Source organism: Pristiophorus japonicus, chromosome 10 (genome assembly GCF_044704955.1).
Source record: "Pristiophorus japonicus isolate sPriJap1 chromosome 10, sPriJap1.hap1, whole genome shotgun sequence".
Classification (NCBI taxonomy): Eukaryota; Metazoa; Chordata; class Chondrichthyes; family Pristiophoridae; genus Pristiophorus; species Pristiophorus japonicus.
Window position 1 is genome coordinate 173,955,421 of NC_091986.1, and position 26,230 is coordinate 173,981,650.

Consider the following 26,230-nt stretch of genomic DNA (forward strand, 5'->3'; position numbering starts at 1 on the left):
AACATACATTGCACATAGACAGTCCAATTGGAGAGTCGAGCGATAAGGTCAGTTCTTTAATGTCCTTCAACACAATGCTGTTGATCATGATTATCTGAAATCAGCATTAAACACAGTGGCAAATGGGCCCAGCCTGGCTGTATCAGAGAAACTGATCCAGAGCTCACTACTATTCAGCCCTGCAACTAGACAAAAGCCAAATTCTTTGATATTAAATGTAATATTTGAAGATTGGTTGCGATTTATTAATAGCCACACTGTAGTTTATATTTGCTTAATCCTTGTGGCATATAGGATACAGGTAGGGGAATGCAACAACCCAAATCCTAGATGTTGAACATATTAAAATTATATTTGATCGACTTGCTTCTTTGAAAAAAAAAAATTAACCCACTTCTCAAATCCCTAACTCTGCTCTCAGAAACTCTGAATCTCAAAATTCCAGATTCTATTCTGCATAAATGTTGAATAATGAGGTTTGTAACCCCTGTTATGTCTTGGATAAAGAGTCAGACTTGATACTGCAAGCTCAAAGTAAGTGTGACCGTAGTCCTTTATTACAGATCTCAGAGTGCCTCTCCAGCCTGTGAGACCTCCTTATATACAGGTGTTCCCAAGGGATTGTGGGATCCCGTGGGACTCCAGGGGATAAGCCCTCTGGTGGTTAGACATGGTAATTACAGGTTTACATACATAACAACCAGCAGACCGAGTATCCCACAAGTGTTAAAGATTAAACAGTCTCTTACTAGGATTCAGCATTCTCAAGGACAGTGATTCTGTAGTGGTTTCAACCCATTAATAGTCTGCAGCTTTAGCTCTCTCAATCCTTTTTAATTGATCTTTACAAAATTGTTTTGCACAGTCACAACTACAATACTGTGTTATAATGTGTAAACAATTATCTCAATTTGCTACTTTCTCCGTCACTTCTGTTGGTTAAACCACAGTCTGGAATGCAGATACAAGAATAACCCTTAAACAGATGAACGTGAAAGCTGAAGCAGGTACCTGTAGTACAATGGGGAGGAAGTTATGCTTCAGTTGTATAGAGCCTTGGTCAGATCCCACCTGGAGTACTGCATGCAGTTCTGGACACCACACCTCAGGAAGGATACATTGGTCCTGGTGGGGGTGCAGCGCAGATTCACCAGAATGATACTGGGCTTAGTGGGTTAAATTAGGAGGACCATGATGAGAAACTTGGCTTGTATTCTCTTGAGTATAGAAGTTTAAGGGGTGATCTGATCAAAGTGGTTAAAATATTAAAAGGATTTGATAGTGTAGATATAGAGAAACTATTTTTCCCTGCATCAAGAATATGGGACATGAAATTAGAGCTAGGTCATTCTGGAGCAAAATCAGGAAGCACTTTTTCAGACAAACATAGAAACATAGAAAATAGGTGCAGGAGTAGGCCATTCGGCCCTTCGAGCCTGCACCACCATTCAATAAGATCATGGCTGATCGTTCACCTGCTTTCTCTCCATACCCCTTGATCCCTTTAGCCATAAGGGCCATATCTAACTCCCTCTTGAATATATCCAATGAACTGGTATCAACAACACTCTGCGGTAGGGAATTCCACAGGTTAACAACTCTCTGAGTGAAGAAGTTTCTCCTCATCTCAATCTTAAATGGCTTACCCCTTATCCTTAGACTATGTCCCCTGGTTCTGGACTTCCCCAACATCAGGAACATTCTTCCTGCATCTAACCTGTCCAGTCCCGTCAGAATTTTATATGTTTCTATGAGAACAGTAGAAATCTGGAACTCTCCCCAAAAGGCTGTGGATTCTAAGACAATTGGAGCTTACAAGACTGCGGTAGATAATGTTTTGTGAGGTAAGGATATCAAGGGATATGGAGCAAAGGCAAGTAAGTGGAGTCGAGGTGCATATCAGCCATGATCTCATTAAATGGCAGAGCAAGGTCGAGAGGCTGAATAATCTACTCCTGTTCCTATGTTCCTAGAGCTAGCAACCAGAGATAACCTGCGAAGAGCTCATATAGGAAACAAAACATTATCAGACCCTGTAATTTGTGGCTCTATTACTTTTGACCGAAATTGACCTTCCAAAGAAAAAGTGAAGAAATAAAATCACTAAAGAAACCGTACACTATTTACATCTTATTGCATGTAGTATAGTGGCTGGATTACCGTGATGTCATACTGGGGATGTTGGAATTTAATGTTGTTGCCTTTGGGATTTATTGCTTGTGCAGGTGTTTGTTTAGTCAGGATTGCTGGCTTTTTTCACACGAGAGAAGAATTTTATTTTCAGCTCTCACTTGCAAACAACTGCTACCTGGGCTATAATGCATGTAGCTTAAAGATTAAAGCAGGATAAAGCAACCACCACCCCCCGCCCCGCCCCATTCAATGCTGTTACTTCTACTACAGCTGATGATGATGATTATATGCTTTGGTAAAAGGCACGGACATCTGCTGTCAAATGCAGTGTTGTGCTGTTATGGAGCAGGCGGAGGATGGTGACAAATTTTTGGGGGCAGCTGAAATGGAGGAGAACGCTCCACAGTCCCTCGCGGTTGACAGTGTCAAAGGCCTTTGTCAAAGAAGGCCATGTACAAGGATTTATGCTGTTCCCTGCATTTCTCTTGTAGTTGTCGTGCGATGAAGATCATGTCCGTTGCACCCCTTAGTGGACGGAATCTGCATTGCGACTCTGGGAGGAGCTCTTCAGCCACAGGGAGAAGATAATTGAGGAGGATTCTTGCAATGACTTTCTCAGTGGCCGACAGCAGGGAGATTCCTCTGTATTTACCGCAGTCGGACTTGTCCCCTTTTCTGAAGTTGGTCACAATTACGGCATCCCTGAGATCCTTTGGCATGCTCTCCTCTTTCCAAATAAGAGAGATGAGGTCATGCATACGTGCCAATAGTGTTTCTCCACTATACTTTAGTGCCTCAGCGGGGATTCCATCTGCTCCTGAGGCCTTGTTGTTCTTGAGCTGACGGATGGCCTTTTCTACCTCGGGCAGGGTTAGGGTTTTGCCGAGATGGTGGCGGGTAGCATGCTGCGGGATGGAGTCAAGGACACTCGTGTCGATGACATGCTCCACGATGACATGCAAGCCGTGATCCTGACCAACGGATCCACCACAGACCCAATCGACGTCCGGACCGGGATCAAGCAGGGCTGCATCATCGCACCAATGTTCTTCTCGATCTTCCTTGCTGCAATGCTCCATCTCACTCTCAACAAGCTCCCTGCTGGAGTGGAACTAAACTATAGAACCAATGGGAACCAATTCAACCTTTGCCGCCTTCAGGTTAGATCCAAGGACGTCCCATCCTCTGTCATCGAACTACAGTATGCGGACGACACTTGTGTCTACTCACACATTGGCCGAACTCCAAGTCATCGTCAACACCTTCACCGAGGCATATGAAAGTATGGGCCTTTTGCTAAACATCCGTAAGACAAAGGTCCTCCACCAACCTGACCCCCAGTCATCAAAATCCACGGCGCAGCCCTGGGCAACGGGGACCATTTTCCATACCTCGGGAGCCTACTATCAGCAAGGGCAGACATCGATGACGAGGTCCAACATTGCCTCCAGTATGCTAGCGCAGCCTTCGGTTGCCTGAGGAAGAGAGCATTTGAAGACCAGGATCTCAAATCTGGCAGCAAGCTTATGATCTACAGGTCAGCAGTGAAAACCGCCCTCCTATATGGCTCAGAGATGTGGACTATATACAGCAGACATCTCAAAGCGCTGGTGAAGTACCACCAGTGCTGCCTCCGCAAGATCCTGCAAATCCACTGGGAGGACAGACGCACCAATGTCAGTGTTCTCGCTCAGGTCAACATCCCCAGCATCGAAGCACTGACCACACTCGACCAGTTCCATTAGGTGGGCTACATGGTCTGCATGCCTGACACAAGACTCCCAAAGCATGCGCTCGACTTGGAATTCCTACATGGAAAGCGAGCTCCAGGTGGGCAAAGGAAACATTTCAAGGACACCCTCAAAGCCTCCTTGATAAAGCGCAACATCCCCACCGGCACCTGGGAATCCCTGGCCCAAGACCGCCTAAAATGGAGGAAGAGCATCTGGGAGGGCGGATTACCTCGAGTCTCATCGCCGAGAGCATGCAGAAATCAAGCGCAGACAGTGGAAGGAGCGTGCAGCAAACCAGACTCCCCACCCACCCTTTCCTTCAACCACTGTCTGCCCCACCTGTGACAGAGACTGTAATTCCCGCATTGGACTGTACAGCCACCTGAGAACTCACTTTTAGAGTGGAAGCAAGTCTTCCTCGATTCCAAGGGATTGCCTATGATGATGATGATGATGCGCTGTTATGTCACAGTGCGTTTACAGAATGATTGGCATAGTACATTCTTCTTTGAAAGGAGACTCTGTTATTTTATATTTTAGAATTTTCACTTCATTAACTAGGAAATATTCCAGATTCAGGCTCATTTGGATTGCCAACTGCACCAGCGAGCTCACCACTGGGCGGGTGGATGGGAGAGAAAGAGATACAGCATTCTCCAAAAAAGAAAAGAAAGAAAGAATCTTGCACCTCAACAAAAGCAGAATATAGATGCTGTAAGAATTACATAAGCTTAAGGAATCCAATTTACCTCTGTGCACCCTGGCAAGATAAACTGACTGCCAACACAAGAAATGTACCCATAATCCCTTTCAAGAACAAGCACTGACTAGTTGAACCTTACCCCTAATATTGAAAAGCTGTAAACACGGCTTGTTATGTATGGGGTTGGCTGATAATGTAGCCCCTGCACAATGCCACGATTTGTTGAAGGGCTGTTGGCTGCCCATTAATGACAAGCCATCTTCTCAGCATGAAACGGGGGAGGAACATTGGCACAGGAGTTCAGGGCAGGCAAGGGATAAGGGATGGCTCAGTGGCATGGGGATATAAAGAGTGACAGACAGGGCAAAGGACGCTTAATTAACGATGAGCAGGTATCAAGCTTGGTATCCGTACAAACTCGATCATGACACATAGCCAGTAACATCTGCCACACTCAATTCCTTAAACTCAACAGACTCTTATGAACAGCTTCATTTGCTCTGAAGGCATGTCCTGGTCATTTTACAAGTACTCCAGTTTTACTCTGGTAAAATGCTGCAAGTTGGCCGACACCAGGATTTGTCCAGAAGGAATTGAAACTAGAAGTAAGTCTGCTCAGCTAGCATACATTCCATTAAACACTTGCACTGAATCATTTCAGATATATTAAAAGGTGACACCAAGAATAGTTATTTATGTGTAAAGTGCTTGTCCCCGCATAGATCAATCCATAATTAATAAGCTTTATACACGGCGTACAGTGAAGGCAGTGCAGTCGGTTGCTACTCCAGCATGTTGTGGCAGGGTGGTAGGACACAGCTATGTAGCTCAGATTCTCCACAGTGAATGACTGATCTTAGCGCTGATATCCTGGGGGAGACACTGCACAGGGGGGGCCCAAACATTGTGTGTGTGTGTGTGTGTGTGTGTGTGTGTGTGTGTGTGTGTGTGGGGGGGGGGGGGGGTGGGGGGGTCACTCTCACACTTCCGAGGGATACAGAGGGCATTTAAATAGTCCTGAGAGAAGGTAACCTGCCCACTATCTCAGCATAGAGAGGAGATTGGAAGGAAATTACTTTATACATCCTGATAAAAACATTTTCAAAGTAATTGATGGCTTAAGGGCTCTTCCACAGAGCCCATGGACCTCTCTGTTTCCGGCAGAGACATCTGTTTGTCAGCATGGAGTTTTGCAGCAATCTTATTTCAGCACCAATCAAACTTTAATCTCAAATGGAACAGGTTGCAATAGCAGCTCCCAAAGGGCAAATACTAAGGTGTTTTTCTGAAAGAAAATATATTTTCCTCCTTTTTCATTGCACAACAATGAAACGTTGAATATTACAATTGGTAACGGCCTCTCCGGAGGTTACGCACACACATATCAAAATGCACCCAATGTTAAACACAGAAGTTGGCATCTTTGACCTGGCTTCCAGTCGCACTGACATTTTGGGTGATTTCAACAACTCTTTCAAACCCCAACCCACATCCTCTTTACTATTAAACTTCCCCCCTCAACGTTGGGGAGCAGCAGCAGCTGATTAATGCCATGCTTTATTCACATATGAGTTGCCAATGTGCCTCTCTTCATAAAGTAGTAAAACAACTTTTACAAACTGCACTTAAGACAGAATAGAGAGCAGGAGAAACTCTCTTTTTAAAATGACAGAAGCTTGTGAAGCTGTGAAATGCACTACTGGAGTTAGTGATTGAAGCAGAGACTATGTAAATTTTTATGAGTAGGCTAGATAGGTGGTTACAGGAAATGGAGATAAAGGGACATGGGGATAGAGCAGGCACATGGAATTAGGACGATTGTTTGGGTGAATGACCTGTTTCCATGTTGTAATTTTAGAGACAGTCTGAAAGAAAATAAACTGCGTTATGCTGCAATTCCCGCTCTCGTCTCTTACGTTCCCAGTTTAACTTTTTCCATCTGCAGTTGCAGCTTCTCTCTCTCTACATTTCCAGGTGATTATAACTGCTCAACCATACCTTCAGCTACCGAGGCCCTAAGCTCAGGAACTCCCTCCCTAAACTTCTCTGCCTCTTTACCTCTCTTTCCTCCTTCAAGACACACCTTAAAACCTACCTTTGACCAAGTTTTTGGACATCTGCCGTAATTTCTTCTTATCTGGCTCGGTGTCAAAAGTTATTTTTTGTCTTCTAACACTCCCGTGAAGCACCTTAGAATGTTTTACTGTGTTAAATCCGCTATATTAGTACAAATTGCTCTTGTGTTGGTTCCTCTCCCTCTGAAGGTAAAATCGAACGTCGTTGGGCGCACAAAATGGGCGCTAGCAGATCAGCCGCACACAATGGAAAGGGAATCGAGCGGGGTGTATAACGGGTGGCTGATCCACTACTGCTCATTTTGTGCCATCTCTGATATTGAATGTTATCCTCTCGCTCATGTCCGCTACCAGTTGAAGTTTCTCTCTCTCTCGCCCTCCCATTTTCATTTCTTGCTGTAATTCCTGTGCCTATCTCTCTCATTAACATTTTAAGCTCTGGCTCCTGTTTGTATCTCGTCATGTATGTAGACCATGTATACTAATTGTATAGTCACATAAGGTGTGCCACCTGAGGGCACTGCAGTGGGAGACCTGAGGGTCACCTGCATAGGTGTGCAGGGTCCAGTATAAAAGGCTGCCCACCGGGCTTGTGCCTCACTCTGGAGTTACAATAAATGGGACTAAGGTCACAACAGCTCAAGTACAATACTAGACCTCGTGGAGTATTAAAGACATAACAACTGGCGACGAGATTACGAACTTTCACACAAAAATGACCAACGTTGGTGCATTAGAAAAGTTCTCAGAGGATGAACATTGGGAAGCCTTTATGGAGCGGCTCGACCAATATTTCATAGCAAACGACGTGGTAGGCGATGATCCGGCCACACTGGCAGATAAGCGCAGAGCTATCCTGTTGACCAGTTGTGGGCCCGCGGTCTACGGCCTCGGCAGGGACTTGCTTGCACCAGAGAAAACAACGACCAAGTCATAAGAGGAGCTGAAAGTGATAATTCGGGACCAACTCAAACCGAAGGAGAGCATCCTCATGGCCAGGCATCGATTTTATACACACTGCCGCCCTGAGGGCCAGGAAATTGCGAAGTACGCGGCTGACCTCAGGAGGCTGGCAGGACCGTGTGAATTTGGTGCATCCCTCGCCGATGCGTTGCGGGACATCTTCGTAATTGACATCGGTCATGAGGCCCTTCTTCACAGGCTATTGTCTGTCGAAACTAACGTCAACGCTGCAGAAGGCCATCAGCGTCAGCCAGGCATTCATGACCTCAAACTGCAGCTCCAAGCAGATGATGACTCACTCTCAGGACTCAAACCCGCCAAGTACTGTAAATAGAATGGCACCTTTCACAGGCAGAACTGTTGAATGTGAATCTGCCTAGGGCAGAGCGTACAGGCCCCCCCCCCCCCCGAGTCCTTCAACTCCGGGTTCGCCGAGGAGTGCAAACGTATGTCGAGTAGCACCATGCTGGTGTTGTGGAGGTAATCACAGGGCTCATCAGTGTCGGTTCAGAGACTATGTGTGCAAGGGCTACAGCACAAAGGGCCACCTCCAGCGAATGTGCAAAAGAGCTGCAACTCACCACGTGAAAGAGGAGTCAGCAGACGGCTGTGAATTAATTGCGGATTACGAGGAGATGGCTAGAGAGGCAGCTCAGTCCCAGGATGAAGTGTACCACAGATTGTCCTCCAGTGATAATGGAAGTCGAGATAAATGGCGTTCCAGTCTTCATGGAAGTGGACACGGGGATGAATCAGTCAGTAATGAGCCAGGAAGCCTTTGAGAGGCTACGGAACGATCAAGCTGAACGACCCAAGCTGGTCCCGGTTCAGGCAAAGCTGCGCACCTATACCAAGGAACTGATATCAGTTGTTGGTAGTGCGGATGTAAGTGTAGCCCATGATGGCGTGGTGCACAATTTACCATTGTGGATTGTTTCAGGTGATGGACCAATGCTACTTGGAAGAAGATGGATGGGGAAGATTCATTGGAACTGGGAAGACTTCACCCCTCCAGCGATCGACATCCCCCATGCTCAGAGGCAGAGCAAGCCCCCACCTTCAGTTGGACCAGGCACCAGAGAGCAGATCCACGCAGCCCCCGAGTACAGACCGCTCATCACGACTGCGTGGCGATGATCCGGCCAAGACAACCCGAACGCACCTTCCCGGTTTCAGTGGAAAGACTCCTGGGGAGGAAGATTGGACCAGAGGACGCCTTCCCAGCTTCAGTGGCAGAATCCATGGGAAAGAAGATCGCGGCAGTCGACATCATGGACAGGGAAAAGATGGCGTCCAAACCATGAGGTGCAGCGCTAATGGAGCAACGACACGTGGTTCCATGCAAGGAAGACGATTGGGGTAAAAGTAGTAAGGCCATTTTAAAAGGAGGCCAGCAACCCGCCATTTTTGAATGAATTGCTTGAAATTGGTAACCAATGTAAAAGTCCAGCTGTGAAGAGCAAAATGTTGTTGAGCGATGTCGGGTGCAAATTGCAATCAGCCAATGTAGCGGGCGAACACCTAACGGTCATATACAGGTCCAGCGGGCTACCCAATGCTGTAGCCTGTGTCCCCGGGACCAGAACGATGTATCATAAAGTGCCCCACAGCTGACAGAAATAGACAAGCCGCAGAGTAAACGATCCCCGGAGAGCAGAGGCACCGGTAGCGATACCCTGCCTCAGATCGGTTTAACATTGCAGGCACCCGATGGCATGAACCGCCACGGGCCAGAAACAGTAAACTGCGCCTATGCTCGCAGTCGGCTACCGTCGCCCACCACCCGGGTGGAAAAGGCGCAGTCCACAAACCCACTCGCCACCATGGCAACGGCTCCTCCGAACGGGTCCTGGACAAGCCAGGATCCCAAACTAGAGTGTGCTCACAACGTTGCCCACAAGGAAAGTGAGTCAGCAGTCCCTTGCGAACTGCTAGACAAGACGAGGCAGCCCCACCGTTGCTTAGACGAAACACTCACTCGTTCAGACCGCTTCCCAGGGAGCAGCAGCGACACAGTGCAAACGAAAAGAACAGGGAGATCACAGACACATCAGCTGTCTTTAGGCCTGCCCGACACTAAGGAGTGACGGCAAGAGCCTTGAGCTCTGGCAACACGAGCAAAATGAGCTCACCTCGCCCACAGACCCACTAGCATGGGGCGTTGTGCCGTCACCAGACGACCCGGATTTCATTCGGCCATGCTGAAACTAAACTGTCTTTGTGTACCTGTACTGATAGAAACATAGATACTTCGAAATTAGGTGCAGGAGCAGGCCATTCGGCCCTTCGAGCCTGCACCGCCATTCAATAAGATCATGGCTGATCATTCAACCTCAGTATCCCTTTCCTGCTTTCTCTCCATACCCCTTGATCCCTTTGGCCGTAAGTGCCATATCTAACTCCCTTTTGAATATATCCAACGAACTGGCCTCAATAACTTTCTGGGGTAGAGAATTCCACAGGTTAACCACTCTCTGGGTGAAGAAGTTTCTCCTCATCTCGGTCCTAAATGGCTTACCCCTTATTCTTAGACTGTGACCCCTGGTTCTGGAACTCCACAGCAACGGGAACATTCTTCCTGCATCTAACCTGTCCAGTCCCGTCAGAATTTTATATGTTTCTATGAGATCCCCTCTCATTCTTCTAAACTCCAGTGGATACAAGCCCAGTTGATCCAGTCTCTCCTCACATGTCAGTCCTGCCATCCCGGGAATCAATCTGGTGAACCTTCGCTGCACTCCCTCAATAGCAAGAACGTCCTTCCTCAGATTAGGAGACCAAAACTGAACACAATATTCCAGATGTGGCCTCACCAAGGCTCTGTACAACTGCAGTAAGACCTCCCTGCTCCTATACTCAAATCCTCTAGCTATGAAGGCCAACATGCCATTTGCCTTCTTCACCGCCTGCTGTATCTGCATGCCAAACTTCAATGACTGATGAACCATGTCACCCAGGTCTCATTGCACCTCCCCTTTTCCTAATCTGTCACCATTCAGATAATATTCTGTCTTCCTGTTTTTGCCACCAAAGTGGATAACCTCACATTTATCCACATTATAATGCATCTGCCATGTATTTGCCCACTCACCTAACCTGTCCAAGTCACCCTGCAGTCTCTTAGCATCCTCCACACAGCACCCAGCTTAGTGTCATCTGCAAACTTGGAGATATTACATTCAATTCCTTCATGTCATTCATTGATGTATACTGTAAATAGCTGGGGTCCCAGCACTGAACCCTGCGGCACCCCACAGGTCAGTGCCTGCCATTCTGAAAAGGACCCATTTATTCCGACTCTCTGCTTCCTGTCTGCCAACCAGGTCTCTATCCACATCAATAGATTACCCCCAATACCATGTGCTTTAATTTTGCATTACTAATCTCTTGTGTGGGACCTTGTCAAAAGCCTTTTGAAAGTCCAAATACACCGCATCCACTGGTTCTCCCTTGTCCACTCTACTAGTTACATCCTCAAAAAATTCTAGAAGATTTGTCAAGCATGATTTCCCTTTCATAACTCTATGCTGACTTGGACTGATCCTGTCACTGCTTTCCAAATGCGCTGCTATTTCATCTTTAATAATTGATTCCAACATTTTCCCCACCACCGATGTCAGGCTAACCCGGTCTATAATTCCGTTTACTCTCTCCCTCCTTTTTTAAAAAGTGGTGTTACATTAGCTACCCTCCAGTCCATAGGAACTGATCCAGAGTCAATAGAATGTTGGAAAATGATTACCAATGCATCCACTATTTCCAGGGCCACTTCCTTGAGTACTCTGGGATGCAGCCCATCAGGCCCTGGGGATTTATCAGCCTTCAATCCCATCAATTTCCCTAACACAATTTCCTGACTAATAAGGATTTCCTTCCATTCCTCCTTTTCGCTAGACCCTCGAACCCCTAGTATTTCTGGAAGGTTATTTGTGTCTTCCTTAGTGAAGACAGATCCAAAGTATTTGTTCAATTGGTCTACCATTTCTTTGTTCCCAATTATAAATTCACCTGATTCGGACTGCAAAGGACCTATGTTGGTCTTCACTAATCTTTTTCTCTTCACATATCTATAGAAGCTTTTGCAGTCAGTTTTTATGTTCCCTGCAAGCTTCCTCTCATACTCTATTTTCCCCCTCCTAATTAGACCCTTTGTCCTCCTCTGCTGAATTCTAAATTTCTCCCAGTCCTCAGGTTTGTTGCTTTACTGGCCAATTTATATGCCTCTTCCTTGGATTTAACACTATCCCTAATTTCCCTTGTTAGCCACCTGTACTGATCATGTAAATGTACCACACAAGAAGAAACGCAACTGTAATCCACCCAACAAATGTACCAAGATGTAAATGTAAAATCCATGTGATGAACTTGAATACAACTTGCATGTAATGGTCCATTAGCATGATCTCTGTGTGGGGGCAGGGGGGTGGAGAATGGAGTAGTCATGGACTCACAACCAGAAACCACAGGGACCTCCACTGGCAACAAATCTCACTACCAACCCACCCAAGCTAGAAGTGACCCTCCAATGGTCAACCAGGAAGAGCAAAGCCCTGGTCGCCGTCAATGTACGAGTCAACTTGCATTAAAAGACTTGGGGAGAAGTGATGTCATGTATGTAGACCATGTATACTAACTGTATAGTCACATAAGGTGTGCCACCAGAGGGCACTGCGGTGGGAGACCTGAGGGTCACCTGCATAGGTGTGCAGGGCCCAGAATAAAAGGCTGCCCACCATGCTTGTGCCTCACTCTGGAGTTACAATAAATGGGACTAAGGTCACAACAGCTCAAGTACAATACTAGACCTCGTAGAGTCATTCATAAGAGTATTAAAGACATAACATATCTCACCCTCTCTATGCCCGTCGCTCTCCCATTTTAATTTCTAGCTGTGATTCCTGTTTTTTTTCCTCGCTCGCTCTCTCTCTCGCTCTCTCTCTCGCTCTCTCTCTCTCTCCCCCTTCGCCTATTTGTCTAACTTCAGCTGTGGTTCCTCACTCCTCCCATGATTCCTCATTCTCAATTACTCCCTTGTCCTGCAGGCTTCATCAAACAGTTGGTCCATTCTTTCATTTAGAAATAGTACTGCCATTGATAAATCTAATTTCATATGAATAATCGCAGTAATATTTGGGATGTTCAAAAATATATATGATCTAATGGAAATCATTAGCAAGCGCACAACAAATATTCATATGAAAAAGAAACTGAGTTTATGTAAAATCTCGAAGCACCGAAGGTACTAAAATTGAGTAATGTTTAACAAAGTTGCATGTTCAGCCATGAACTTATTGAATGGCGGTGCAGGCTCAAAGGGTCGAATGGCCTACTCTTGCACCTATTTTCTATGTTTCTATGTTTCTAAATGCATATTTAAATTAAATGAATGTGATCTCTGAGGGAGACAACATGTAGGCAGGGAGCTTCATGCTCATAAATCAAATGAACTAACCCTAGAATCATCGAATGGTTACAGCACAGAAGGAAGCTATTTGGCCTGTCGAGCCCGCGCCGGTTCTCTGCAACATCACCTCAGCTAGTCCCACTCCCCCGCTCTTTCCCCATAGCCCTGCAAATATTGTTCCTTCACATGCTTACATAAACTCTACATGAAAACAAATAAGGGAGTTACATCAAAATGCTGACGTTGATCTAATTAGCAACAGCACACATCCCCGCACTTCCACTTTCTTCCAATTCTTTCAATTGTTTTCACATTCTGGTTCCATAAAAGAATAAAAGATCTTTAAGTAATTAAGGGCTAGATTTTCGGTTATCAGCGAAAACAGTAGTTTTACACCAAAATTATCATTTTCGCTGCACTACCGTTTTTAGGCCTAAGTTTTGGCCTTTACGTCTGCGTCACATTGGTAAATTCGGCGTTGCGTGAAGATTCGCGGCGCAAATCACGAGTTTCGGCAACTTTAGTCCGGGGCCGGTAGCGCTGCGAGAGGGGCTTTGGGAGGGGGGGAAAAAAAAAACTTTTAAAAATTGCAAAATACATTCACAAAACCCTTACCTACTAAAGCGCTGAAAAAGAATTAAAAATTAAAAACTTTAACTTACCATTTTTGCAGGTCTTCATACTTACCGCTGCTGGCAGGGCTGCACCGACAGGTTTGCCTGTCGGTATTCTGGACGTGGAGGAGAGTGCCGAACGTATGATGATAATGCAATCCGCGGCATTGCACCTCTCCCCGGCGGTACGAGGAAGTGCCGCCGCAAAAGGGTGCCCAAGGATCCCGCTGACCGGGTTTTCACCGGGGAGGGTTAAATCGCGGCAAAAACCCAGTCACAAAGTCAGCAAAAATCTAGCTGTTAAGTCGCACTCAATTTCAGCTGCAAAACTTTAGAATCGAACATGGTTCGAGAATTTGTTTTCTGTACGAGGGGTGTATTCCCCTAGCCAAATGTTAAAAGTTCCTGTGGTAAAATGGGTTTAAAAACTTCATAAAAAGTATGGCTGAAACTGGACGCTCATGATAGGAAGGCTTATTCACAGGCCAATCCCAACAGACTCAGCTGCCTTCTTTGAATTCCATAAACCTCCTCCCAACTCCCCCCACCACCGAATTTATTCATTCGCAGCTTTATCCAAACATGACAACAAATTTTAATCAAATTCAGGTTGTAAATTTTTTATAAACAGTTAGATGTTTCGTACAACAAAAAACACGCAGAGTCTACATCTACTCACTTTAGACTTGGAAATGTTTCTTCTCCCACAACGTTTGTTTGTATGAGCATGTAGGATATCCTGGTTTCAAATATCACATCATAGCACTGGGCATCGAAGCTGTCAACCAGCTCTGGTGCCAACACTCCATCGGATTAAATCTGAAAGTCATTTTTGAGGAGCAGTACATTAAGACAAAGAGATCCCTGTTTAGATATGTTTTCTTGTGCCATAAATCTGTTAATAATGGCGTTACTGTGTCTTTGAAGCCAGGAATTCATGATTTGTCTAAGAGAATGCCATCTTACTCAGTTAACCAATAGATATCGCATGTTACTCAACATTACGGGACAATCTTCAATACAAACAGAACAAAAGCTAAAGATAGGACAGAAATTACAGACTCGTTTCAGAAATATCACAGGAAATTACTAAGGAAGAACATTAAAAGCCTGTGAATGGCACATTCATTTCTGAACAGAGGCGGCAGTGTTTTCAGAGCGACTGCCTAGAGCATTTGCTTGGTTTGTGCTGCGCCTGTTAGCTCATCACTGGAATTCTTTCCCTGATGAAGTCAGCGATGTGAGCTGTTCAAACAGCTGGGGGCAGTGCTTTGAGTGCTGGGGAATCTGGCTCACACATGTAACTTCAAAAGCACACGACATGAACTCCGCCAATAACTCAAGAGGTGAATAACTGCACTCAGACATTCCACTGCTCTTGGAGGTAATTGTTTTCAGGTGACAGTTTCAATGTCCCCAACAGATCAATGTATCAGTTGCTTTTCTTGCAACAAATTGTTAACATTAGAGATGAGGGGAAGGGAAGCCACATTCTGGTTAGGAAAAAAATATATCGCGATGAATAGGAATCTCATACTGAATGAATTATAGGCTGATGTACATAGATTTATAAACCATCAACCAAGAATAGAAATTTATTTGAATAGTCTCCCAAATACGGAGGCCCAGATTTTCTTTCACGACGTAATCGCGAGGGAGAAGTGTGGCAGGGTAGGATTTTTACCCATGTGATGGATTTTGCACTGACTCTGCAGAGTTTAGACATTTTTGGTGGTGGTATTCCTGCCTGTGTGTCGGAGCTTACTGCTGAGGTGTTAGAGTGGGAAATGGCTGTGGCTACAGGGTTCCAATGCGGACAGCAGTTTAAAAAGGTTCAGGTAGCACAGGAACAGGAGTAAGCCATTCAGCTCCACGAGCCTGCTCTGCTATTCAATTTGCAGTATTCGCCATGCTGCACTAATCTAGCAAAACTCATGCACTACGAGTAGTTACATCAGTTGCCCCTCTTTCCACTGATATGACCGCTGTGGCCACTTAAACATTTTTCCACATTTCACATTGTCTAGCAAGGTTAGAAACCTGCTGGAAGTTACAGCTTGTGTTACCAAGGCAGTAACGACAGGGAATATGGTCATTATAAGGCTCATTTAAATACATCCACCCCATTCGGGTGTCCGTTTCTGGCACCAGAAAATACTTCAGGTAAAAGAATGAAACAGGCAGCGTTCTGTCATTATAGTTTATTGCCCACCTCAGTATCACCTGAAATGAGGAGAGAGCGAGAGAATAATCCTGCAGCTACATTATCTCGCTGCACACTGTGGGGTAGAAATTGGTCGTTATTCCGCCTATTTTCAAGGCAGAAAACTGGGGCAAACATGACCAATTTTACAGAGCTATTCCCTGCGGCCCAAGGATGCCAGAAATCCTTCTGAAGCCGTATTGACCTCGGACAGCTTTGGTGGTCACCTTAAATGGGCATGAGACCTCTTGAATGTGTCAAAACCTGTTTAAGGAACGATCAGTGAAATTGGTTGTTGCTGGGCCGAAGCAGGCGTCGGGCCGGTCTGCTCAGCTTTTTGCTACTGCATGCGGCCTCAAGGCAAGTACATTTTTGAAAACTTACTTTTATGTGGAGTCGGGAAGAGCAGGATAGCTCCTCCCAGCTCCACAGCATTCCTGAAGGCCCCGTCGGACCACAATTGCCCCCCACCTTCCTACTGTCTCCCACCTCCCAGCACCTACTGCTGGGAAGCAGCTGGTTCAACAGTGTTCTAGTAGAACCAGCAAGCTGCCTCTGGACACCCGATTGGTGTCCGTATCTCACCAGAAATATGCTGATGAGGCCCGAGGACCAATTTCAGGTGCACATCAGGCCTCCAGCTTCCATCGCACGTTTGCAGGATGCCGCCCATTTCAGGCCCGCAAACGGACCAAAACAAATTTTCAGCCTCGTTAAACCATTTCCCTCTTGATTGTTACAAAATGCAAGTTGTCATAGGTCTTTAAATTACACTGTGCAAAGTAGCACACAAATATATGAGGAGTTTGTGTGAAATTCTTTTATCTGATATTTTAAATGAAGGCATTAACCGAGGTTATCCATTCATATACAAATGCCACAGCGTAATTTCAAATGTCACAGAGTAATTTCAAAGTCTTAGGGCCCAAGTTTACACACGATAAAAAACTGGCGCCCCTCCGAGCTGGGCGCCCGTTTTTCGCGCCTAAAAAAAAACTTGCAATTCTGGAGCGTTCTGCAGCTCCTTGTCTGCCTGGCGCGGCGCCCAGGGGGCGGAGCCTACACTCGCGCCGATTTTGTAAGTGGGAGGGGGCGGGTACTATTTAAATTAGTTTTTTTCCTGCCGGCAACGCTGCGCGTGCGCGTTGGAGCGTTCGCGCATGCTCAGTGTGAAAAAAACATTGGCACTCGGCCATTTTTGTAGTTCTTTGTAGCTGTTTAATTTTTGAACATTTTTTAATAAAAGCACATTAGCACTTGCAGCCTTCTCACTGTCTCCTTCCCCCCTCCCCCGCGGGAACGAAGCGGCTGTTTAATTCCCCCCCACGGCTGTTCCCTTACCCCCCCCCCCTCCCCTCCACGGGAACGAACACCTGCAGCATTCTCCGTGCCTGAAGCACTTTCACACAGGTAGGAAGATGGTTTATTTAATCTTTTCTTTGCTTATAAATGTTTATTCAGGTTGGATTTATTTGTGTAAGTATAAATAAGGATTTATTGTAGAATTTAATGACTTCCCTTCCTCCCCCCCCCCCCCCCCCACCTCGTTCTGGACGCCTAATTTGTAACCTGCGCCTGATTTTTTAATGTGTAGACAAGGTTTTTTCAGTTCTACAAAAATCTTCACTTGCTCCATTCTAAGTTAGTTTGGAGTACGTTTTCACTGTGGAAACTTTCAAATCAGGCGTCAGTGGCCGGACACGCCCCCTTTTGAAGAAAAAATTCTGTTCCGAAGTCGAACTGTTCTACCTGACTAGAACCGCAGAAGAAAAATGTGGAGAATTACGATTTCTAAGATAGTCCGTTCTCCACCAGTTGCTCCTAAAAATCAGGCGCAAATCATGTGGAAACTTGAGCCCTTAGAGTTCTACATCAAATGTCTGCAGTCACTCTTACATTGCAGATCCTAGCCAAAGCACTGTTAATGTACATTAATAGAATCTCTCCATCACAAAGGCCAGAAGACCTACTTCCACCTTTGTGTCAGCTGTGGCTCAGTGGGCAGCACACTTGCCTCTGAGTCAAAAGGATGTGAGTTGAGCACATAAATCTAGGCTGACACTCCAGTGCAGTGCTGAGGGAGTGCTGCACTGTCAGAGGTGCCGTCTTTCGAATGAGACGTTAAACTGTGACTCCGTTTGCTTTCTCAGGTGGACGTAAAAGATCCCACAGCACTATTTTGAAGAAAAATAGGGAGATTATCCCTAGTGTCCTGGCCAATATTTATCCCTCAGTCAACATAACAAAAACAGATTATCTGGTCATTATCACATTACTGTTTGTGGGAGCTTGCTGAGCGCAAATTGGCTGCCGCGTTTTCCACTTTACAACAGTGACTACACTTCAAAAGTACTTAATTGGCTGTAAAGCACTTTGAGATGTCCGGTGGTCATGAAAGGCGCTATATAAATGCAATTCTCTCTCTCTTTCTTGTAACATCGCCAGCCTCCATTGGTTCATCTACTTCCAGACCTATATTCCACTTCTCTCCTGGCTGGCCTCCCATCCTCTACCCTCTGTAAATTCCAACTCATTCAAAACACTGCAGCTGTATCCTATCCTGCATCAGGTCCCACTCGCCCATCACCCTTGTCCTTACTGACCTACCATGGCTCCGGTTCCACAACATGTACAATTTTAAATTCTCATTGTTGTGTTTAAATTCCTTCATGACCTTGTCTCTCCTTATCTCTGTAGCCTCTGCCATCCAGATCGACCCATCCTCTCCAAGAGATCTTCATTCCTCTGACCCTGGTCGTCTGTGCATCCCACTGCCCCCCTCTCTTCGCCCTACCATTGATGGCCATGTCTTCAGTCACCTGGGTCCCGTGCTCTGGGATTCCGTGTCTAAGTCTCTCCATTTCTCTCGCCTCCTTTTAAGAAATTCCTTCAAACCACCTCTCTGCCCAACATTACTCCTAATATCTTCTTCTCTGGCTCGGCATCAGTTTATTTCTGATTATGTGTCTGTGAAGCACCTTGGGTCATATTTCTACATTAAAGTCGCTATCTAAATATAAAAGTTGTATTGCATGTTGAGCTGCAGTTGCATTCTTTAATGTTTAGAATATGATGATTTGTTTTTATCTGAAAACCAGCTAAGGGTAACAAGAAATAAAGGAAAAGTTCCAGCTTTTGCAGTCTGCTATGAAAAATAAATGATTTCATAAAGAGAAGGATAAATCTTCCATGTTTGTTTGAAATACTCCTGCTTAGAGAAGGTCAGCAAACCTTGAAGTTTCGTTAGAATTTATTGGCTTTTCAATAATGTAAGGCAGTGGACTGGCTGGTGTACTGGATCAGCTTTTATGTTCTGGGTTCTGAGCTTTAAACCAACCTTGACTGATTGGATTAAATTCTATCTCACTAGGAAGCATAAGGTCCCTAGAGAAATGAGCTTGGGCTTTCTTAACACAGTTCTAAGTGGCTACAGCTCCCAACATGAAGCCGACTACAATTATCTCCAACTGTCACTAAATTGGCAATCTCACTCAGATGGTCCACAAAGATGTCTCTTGCGGGAAATAGGAATAAATAGTGCAATAGAGTGCTCTTTTCTGAAGCTAAATTAAAGGTACAGCATTACTGTGCACCTCTAAGTCATTATCTAGGAGGGCTTGATGCTGGTCGCCAATCGCAGGAAATGTTGCATTCCCAGAGATTGAGGTGCCTCACCATGATCAATGCAGAAATACACCCCAAAAATGTATATTTAATACAGTGCAGATAGGGGGAGTTTGAGAGTTGACAGGCCTGGCCCGTAGGGATGAACCTGGTGAATACACTAAAAGATTGGACACAAGTTCCAAGCAGGTGGGTAGGGCTTCCTGGAAAATGTTTATCAAGTTGGGCATCGACCGGGATGCATAGAACATATTGAAAGTATCAAAACAATATACAAAGAAAATGGAAATATTTTACAACAAAATCAATAAACTTAATTTCCATTGCATCCGACAGTTAGAATCTTTCATGAAGAATCAACAGTCTGCTATTCCCCGAGCCTGAGCTAATATTAGTGCGAGCCTGAGGTATCTCAATTGTGCAAAGTAGTTTCAATTGTCAACTAATAGTTAACTGAAATTGAATTAGCTGCTTTTCTTAAATATTCTTTTTTTTAATGTAGACTTTTAAAGAACATGGTAAAAATAAGCTAACCTCATGATAAGTGAGCTTAGCTCGCACAGTGAGTTAGAAAAAAGGAAGACTCCATGTTGCCCGTTTTCTCTGCCATGTAAGCCCAGGTACTTAATTCGATTTCTCACGTCAACATTATTTCTTCATTACATTTTGGATTGGCAATGTTAGATTTTTTTTTCAAATTTACCAACCGTAAATTTGTGTATGTGTCTGTGTATTTGTATATGTGTCTGCAATGTCCAAAGCAGTTAACAGGCTAACAGTAAAAACTGCATTTAACTATGCTCTGGGGAGCAGTTTTACCTAATATTAGGTTCACCTGGTACAAGTGAAACAAAGGCTTGTTGTAAATGGGGGCTGAAGTCATTTTTTCCTGTGCTAAAAATACACAGAAATATAGTAAGTGTAGCTCAATATTCCATAATTTCTTGTTATTTTCCAAAACGATGCAGCATAATGCACCACTGCTTTAGCAGCAGTGAATTAAACTGACATTTATGTGTTTTTTCCATCCCTGGTGAAGGCCCAATGGAATGTTGTACTGCACCCATACCAACATCAATCCTGTCTGAACTAGTTGGTAGGCGAGAAGGTTTTTCTGACATTCTGTTAAAGACGTAGCATTTACTACGCCAAGACAGACTGTGTGGAACTTTGCTTGAGATTTGTTCCTAAAACGATAGCAATGGCAATTGTAGTGCCCGAGGTTCATCTAGGGAGGAACGCCCTGTTAAATAGTTGACCATTATAGGTAAAGCTGATTTGGCTAACTTACTATTTCATGATATACCATGTATGAGTTAAGTTTCAGACCAACAAACATCTCAATAGATTATTTTTTGAAGTACAGGGTACTACTCTAAATAAAACTGCGTTATGAGACTGAATCCTTGTCATATTTACTTTGGCCTAGCTGAATGGTTAGATAGCAATATGTACTTACTACTGTCACTGTCATTAAATCATAAACAACTTTGGAATGGAGCATGGTTCTACTCACAGCTCACTGACATGGGAAATGACAAATATCTTGAATGTATTTCACTAACCACTAGAGCCAGGAATCTGGACCTAAATTGGTCCCACAGGCTCATAATAGAGTGCGGTTTTGGATGGTTTTAGGCCAAGAGCATTCCTCTTAGTGAAGCAACTCTTTCCATTCATAACATGTGAAGTTAGATTCTGGAGAAACAACAATTTCTAGCCCATCGCCTTAACCATGACTACCAGACACTAGTTGGATGCTGAACAGGTGGAAGTACTGTGGTTAAATATACATTTTATGGTTAATGAGTGCTGCAGGAATTTTCAAAAGGACAACTGCTAAATGCTGTAATAAACACATGATCCGATTTGATGCTTCACTTAGCTGGTACAGTGACTGTGAAAATTTGACTAAAGACTGAATACATTCTAAGAACAGCTCACAGGATTAACTTGGTGTATTCGTAAACTCTAGATTCATCAATGATGATAAAAACGACATTAAAGCCATCAAGTAATATACATAAATAATAAATGAGGCCGCGATTAAATTGGGGTTTGTACCAAATGAGTGAATACGATACTCACTGCTATGATGAACTTCCTAGTACATGTACATCTTCAATGGTACATTAATACCATTAGTGGCCCACATAATATACATATTTTTTCTCCCGATATTCCCAGAGGTTTTCTCCCAGCTCCTAAAGGCAGGGTACATTTCCATGGACACTGGTCACCCTCCAGTACCTCATCTAAGTAGTCATTCTTTGTTTGTGAACCTAATTAGTGAGCATTAACAGGCTATTTTTAATGTCTAATATCACTTAAATCCTAAAATCAATCTCTTGACCTGCGGGAGCTCCTGTAATTTCCATACACACCTACACACATTTCTTGGTTAGTCTTATTTTTAATCATTTAACAGAAGTAAACAGCATCTTTATGTGTCACTAAAAAAAAACTTCCCCGAGCATAATGGTAGGACATAAATAATAATGAGTTAATACTAAATTATACATAGTTAGTCAGGATGCTTTTAAACTGAGGATAAATTTTGTAAACGAAATGCATTCAATATATAATAGTGTAACAATATTAATTAGGTTACATGAGGATTCAACTCATTGCGGTAATAAAGCAATGTCAAGGCAAATAAGGAGCAACGAGTTTTACAATCAACAGCAGTAGAAATGGCACAATGTGCTGAACTGCTCAAAAGGTCAATCAAGGAATTTGACGGCACTCTAATAGAGCAGTCATTTAGCTAATCAAAGCCCCCAGATCTTGTTTCTTTTCCAGAGTTTCTTGGAGATTACATTTGATATTTCATTAATTTTGATAGGAAAATGTATTAACTTAAAATAGAATTACTTCAGAAACACAAAAATATTCATAAATCCAGAACATAGAAGCAGTCATCTGCAGGAGGACATTTATTAATTGTTAAATCTATGAGGCGAAAGGAACTGCACAGACTGCATTGCCATGTATTAAAGTAACTGATGGGAATGGGACAGTTATTGACTGCAATGTTCATCAATCCTCCTGAAGAAGGATTTAAAAACTAGCAGTGCATTGTGGGATTTGTTGCAGTTCAATGCAGATCACTCAGCATTTCAGCTTCAAAGAGAGCCCATGGCAGGGTGCACAGCATTCCCACGTCAGAGTGGTGGCACAGTACCAAAGTAATAGTGGTAATACACCACGAATGCTCATGTACTCCATCAGACAGAAGGACAGACACAAAGCGAGTAGATCTCATTATGCTAGGATTATTCTGATCTGAATACCTTGGTATTAGCAGGAATTCATCAAGTTTAAAAGGGGTTAAACTATATCTCAAGCTACAATTTCTCACATAAATAAAGAACGCATAATGATATTGTTGCTATGGCGTCGTCATTTTCTCAGCCAGCTTTAGAAATGTTCATTGCTATACAGTGTTTGCATTTTTTAATCCTTCCCAAATGATTACGTCAATGTTTACAGGGCAATGCAATGATGTAGCACGTTGGTGATTCCAAGTGTTGTTCCACTGAATGAAAGGATTAGGTTCATGGTTTGCTACAAGATCAATGACTTGTTTCAGCCTTGCTATGACAAGGAGCAGAGACTCGAATAGCTGGAATCAGAGTGACACTAGTAAAAGACTTGGGGGCAAGATGCTAAATACACTATACAGACTATTGTCATTGCCATGTAGTAAAAGGAGTTAATGGAAATGGGGCAACGGATGGAAAAGCCCAATGAAGTGGAAGAGCAGAAAATACTTTGGGGGTAATTTAAATTTATCAGCAGGTGAAAAATGGCCAATAGTGAATCGGTTGCACGTTTTACAACAACAAATTGTATTTATATAGCATCTTTAACGTAGTAAAGCATCCCAAGGCACTTCACAGCAGTGTTATAAAACAAAATGTGACACCGAGCCACACAAGGAGAAATTACGGCAGATGAACAAAAGCTTGGTCAAAGAGGTAGGTTTTAAGGAGCATCTTAAAGGAGGAAAGAGAGGTAAAGAGATTTAGGGAGGGAATTCCAGAGCTTTGGTCCTTGGCACCTGAAGGCATGGCCACCAATTGCTGAGCAATTAAAATCATGGATGTGCAAGAGGACAGAATTAGAGGAGTGCAGATATCTCAGGGGGTTGTAGTGCTGAAGGAGGTTCAAGAGATAGGGAGGAGTGGGGCCATGGAGGGATTTGAAAACAAGGAGGAGAATTTTAAAATTGAGGTGTTGCCTAACCGGGAGCACAGGGGTGACGGGTGAACAGACTTGGTGCAAGTTAGGACATGGGCAGCAGGGTTTTTGACCTCAAGTTCACAGAGGATAGAACCTGGGAGGCCAGCCAGGAGTGCTTTGGAATAGTCAAGTCTAGAGATAACAAAGGTATGGATGAGAGTTTCAGCAGTGGAGGAGCTGAGGCAGAGAGAAGCCGCCATTTAACAGCTTGCCTGATTTTCTTTTCTATTGAAGTCAATGGAAAAGAAAATTGGGAGGATGGTAAAATGGGCAGCGGATAAATTATCATTCGTTTCGCCTGGTGTTAAAAGTTAAAATTACCCTCACTAGAGTGTGTCCTGCTCAAAAAATATCACCTGCTGCAGTTTGAACAGTTTCTCAGTAGCCACGTTGATGCAGATGCTTCAAATCTTCCCCCAAAAATTCCCTTTGACATCTCAAGGGAAACAAGGATAAAAAAACCTGGGGAAAAAAAACCTGGCATACTGACAGGGTCATGTTTACCCATAGTGCACTGCTGGCTGGGAAATAAGCTTCTTAATGGCCTGTCCCATAACGGCCCACATGGTGTTGATTTATTGTGCGCCAGTTTTAGCTCAGAGTAATGGAAACTAATGAGCACAACCTGGCTAAGAGATTCCGAAAGCACCGACAACACATTCAGATACAGTTATATTCCTCATTTCACACAGTTTTAATGTCCAATCAGAACATTGTTGCTGAAAGGTTTCTTACGTTAACGTTCTCTCTGGCACGTGAAGGGACATATGTCCTCCAAGCAAACATCATTCCTACTTAGGTGCACATCGTATGGAATCAACATCCCTTCTTCTTCTAGTAACTACCAGGAAAATTAATCGTTTGTTTTTGCATATAAACCTGACGCACAAATTCACATTAATCCCAAATTGTTTTTCTTTGATTGGACCAGGCCAACAGATCAGTCATGCACTAATTGAATGGTGGAACATGCTGAAAGGGCTGTATGGTTTACTCCTGTTCCCAACAATAAGCTCTGTTCTGCTCTGCTCAGATAACTTTGTATTTCTTATGAAGCAGAATAATTAATGCTCCAACCTTGCTCCAAGCGTGAAGTTAAGCCAACTTTTCACTTTTTTTTCAGTGATGGGCTTTGGTGTTAATCTGCAATGCTTGCATCATGTGTAAATGGTTGTTTTTAAATCAGTAAACCTGACCTAGGTTCAATGGGCATAGGTTGGTTATGATAAAAGTGAATTAAAATGAGTTTAATTGTCTGCTAAATCAACAATTCGTGTTACAAGAGCAAGGGACTGAGACATAAAACATAATACGTATCTGCAAAACTCAAAAAGCCCACCAAATCTACTTTAATTTCAGGATATAAATTGCAAAACCACCTTAAATCTTCACATAATTGTAAAATCATTGACTGGAATGGAAAGTACTGGCTGACCTGTCATGTAGTGTATTTGTATCCCAACATGTCTCACAACAAGGTGCTAAGGTACGGACTTAAATGGGGAGCAGCAGAATTGTGCCCAGGCTTCAAGCAATGTTGCTCTGTAACCAACTATCAAGTGTTGTAATTGGGCTGACTTGCTTGGTGATCTCCTCTTCCTCCAGATGAAGAAAAGTCTTGCCTCTGCTTGATTCTTGTTCCTAACACACGAGACTGGAAGTTTGGTGGGTAGGGTAAATCAGTGCAACAAAACCACATCACCATCAGTACAGCAATTTTACATAGGATTACATTGGATATACAGCACAGAAACAGGCCATTCAGCCCAACCAGTCTATGCTGGTGTTTATGCTCTACTCAAGCCTCCTCCCATCGTTCCTCATCTAACCCTATCAGCATAACCCTCTATTCTCTTCTCCCTCATATGCTTGTCTAACCACCCCTTAAATGCATCTATACTATTTGCTTCAACCACTCCCTATGGTAGTAAGTTCCACATTCTTACCACTCTCTGGGTAAAGATGTTTCTTCTGAATTCCCTATTTGACATCTTGGTGACTATCTTATATTGATGGCTTCTAGTTATACTCTTCCCCACAAGTGGAAGCATTCTCTCTGTATCCACTCTATCAAAGCCTTTCATCATTTTAAAAACCCCTATTAGGTTGCTCCTCAGCCTTCTCTTTGAGAGAAAAGAGACCCAGCCTGTTCATATTTTCTGAATAGATGTACCCTCGCATTTCTGGTATCATCCTTGTAAATCTTCTCTGCACCCACTCCAGTGCCTCTATAGTCTTTTTATAATATGGCAATCAGAATTGCACACATTACTCCAAGTGTGGTCTAACCATGGTTCGATACAAGTTTAGCATAACTTCACTACTTTTCAATTCTATCCCTCTAGAAATAAACCCTAGTGCTTGGTTTACTTTTTTTAATGGCCTTGCTAACTTGCGTCAATACTTTTAGTGATTTGTGTATTTGTACTCCGAGATCCCATTGCTACCCAACCTCATTTAGTTTCTTATTTTCCAAGTAGTATATGTGTCCTCCCTATTTTTCTTGCCAAAATGTAATACCTCACAGTTATCT

The 26,230-nt window shown here is 43.8% G+C and overlaps 1 protein-coding gene across 2 annotated transcripts in view; it reads right to left on the reverse strand.

Annotated features, from left to right (window-relative positions):
* Positions 1-26,230, reverse strand: part of LOC139275203 (stAR-related lipid transfer protein 13-like) — a 603,587-nt gene that overhangs the window by 136,716 nt on the left and 440,641 nt on the right. The window lies entirely within an intron of this gene.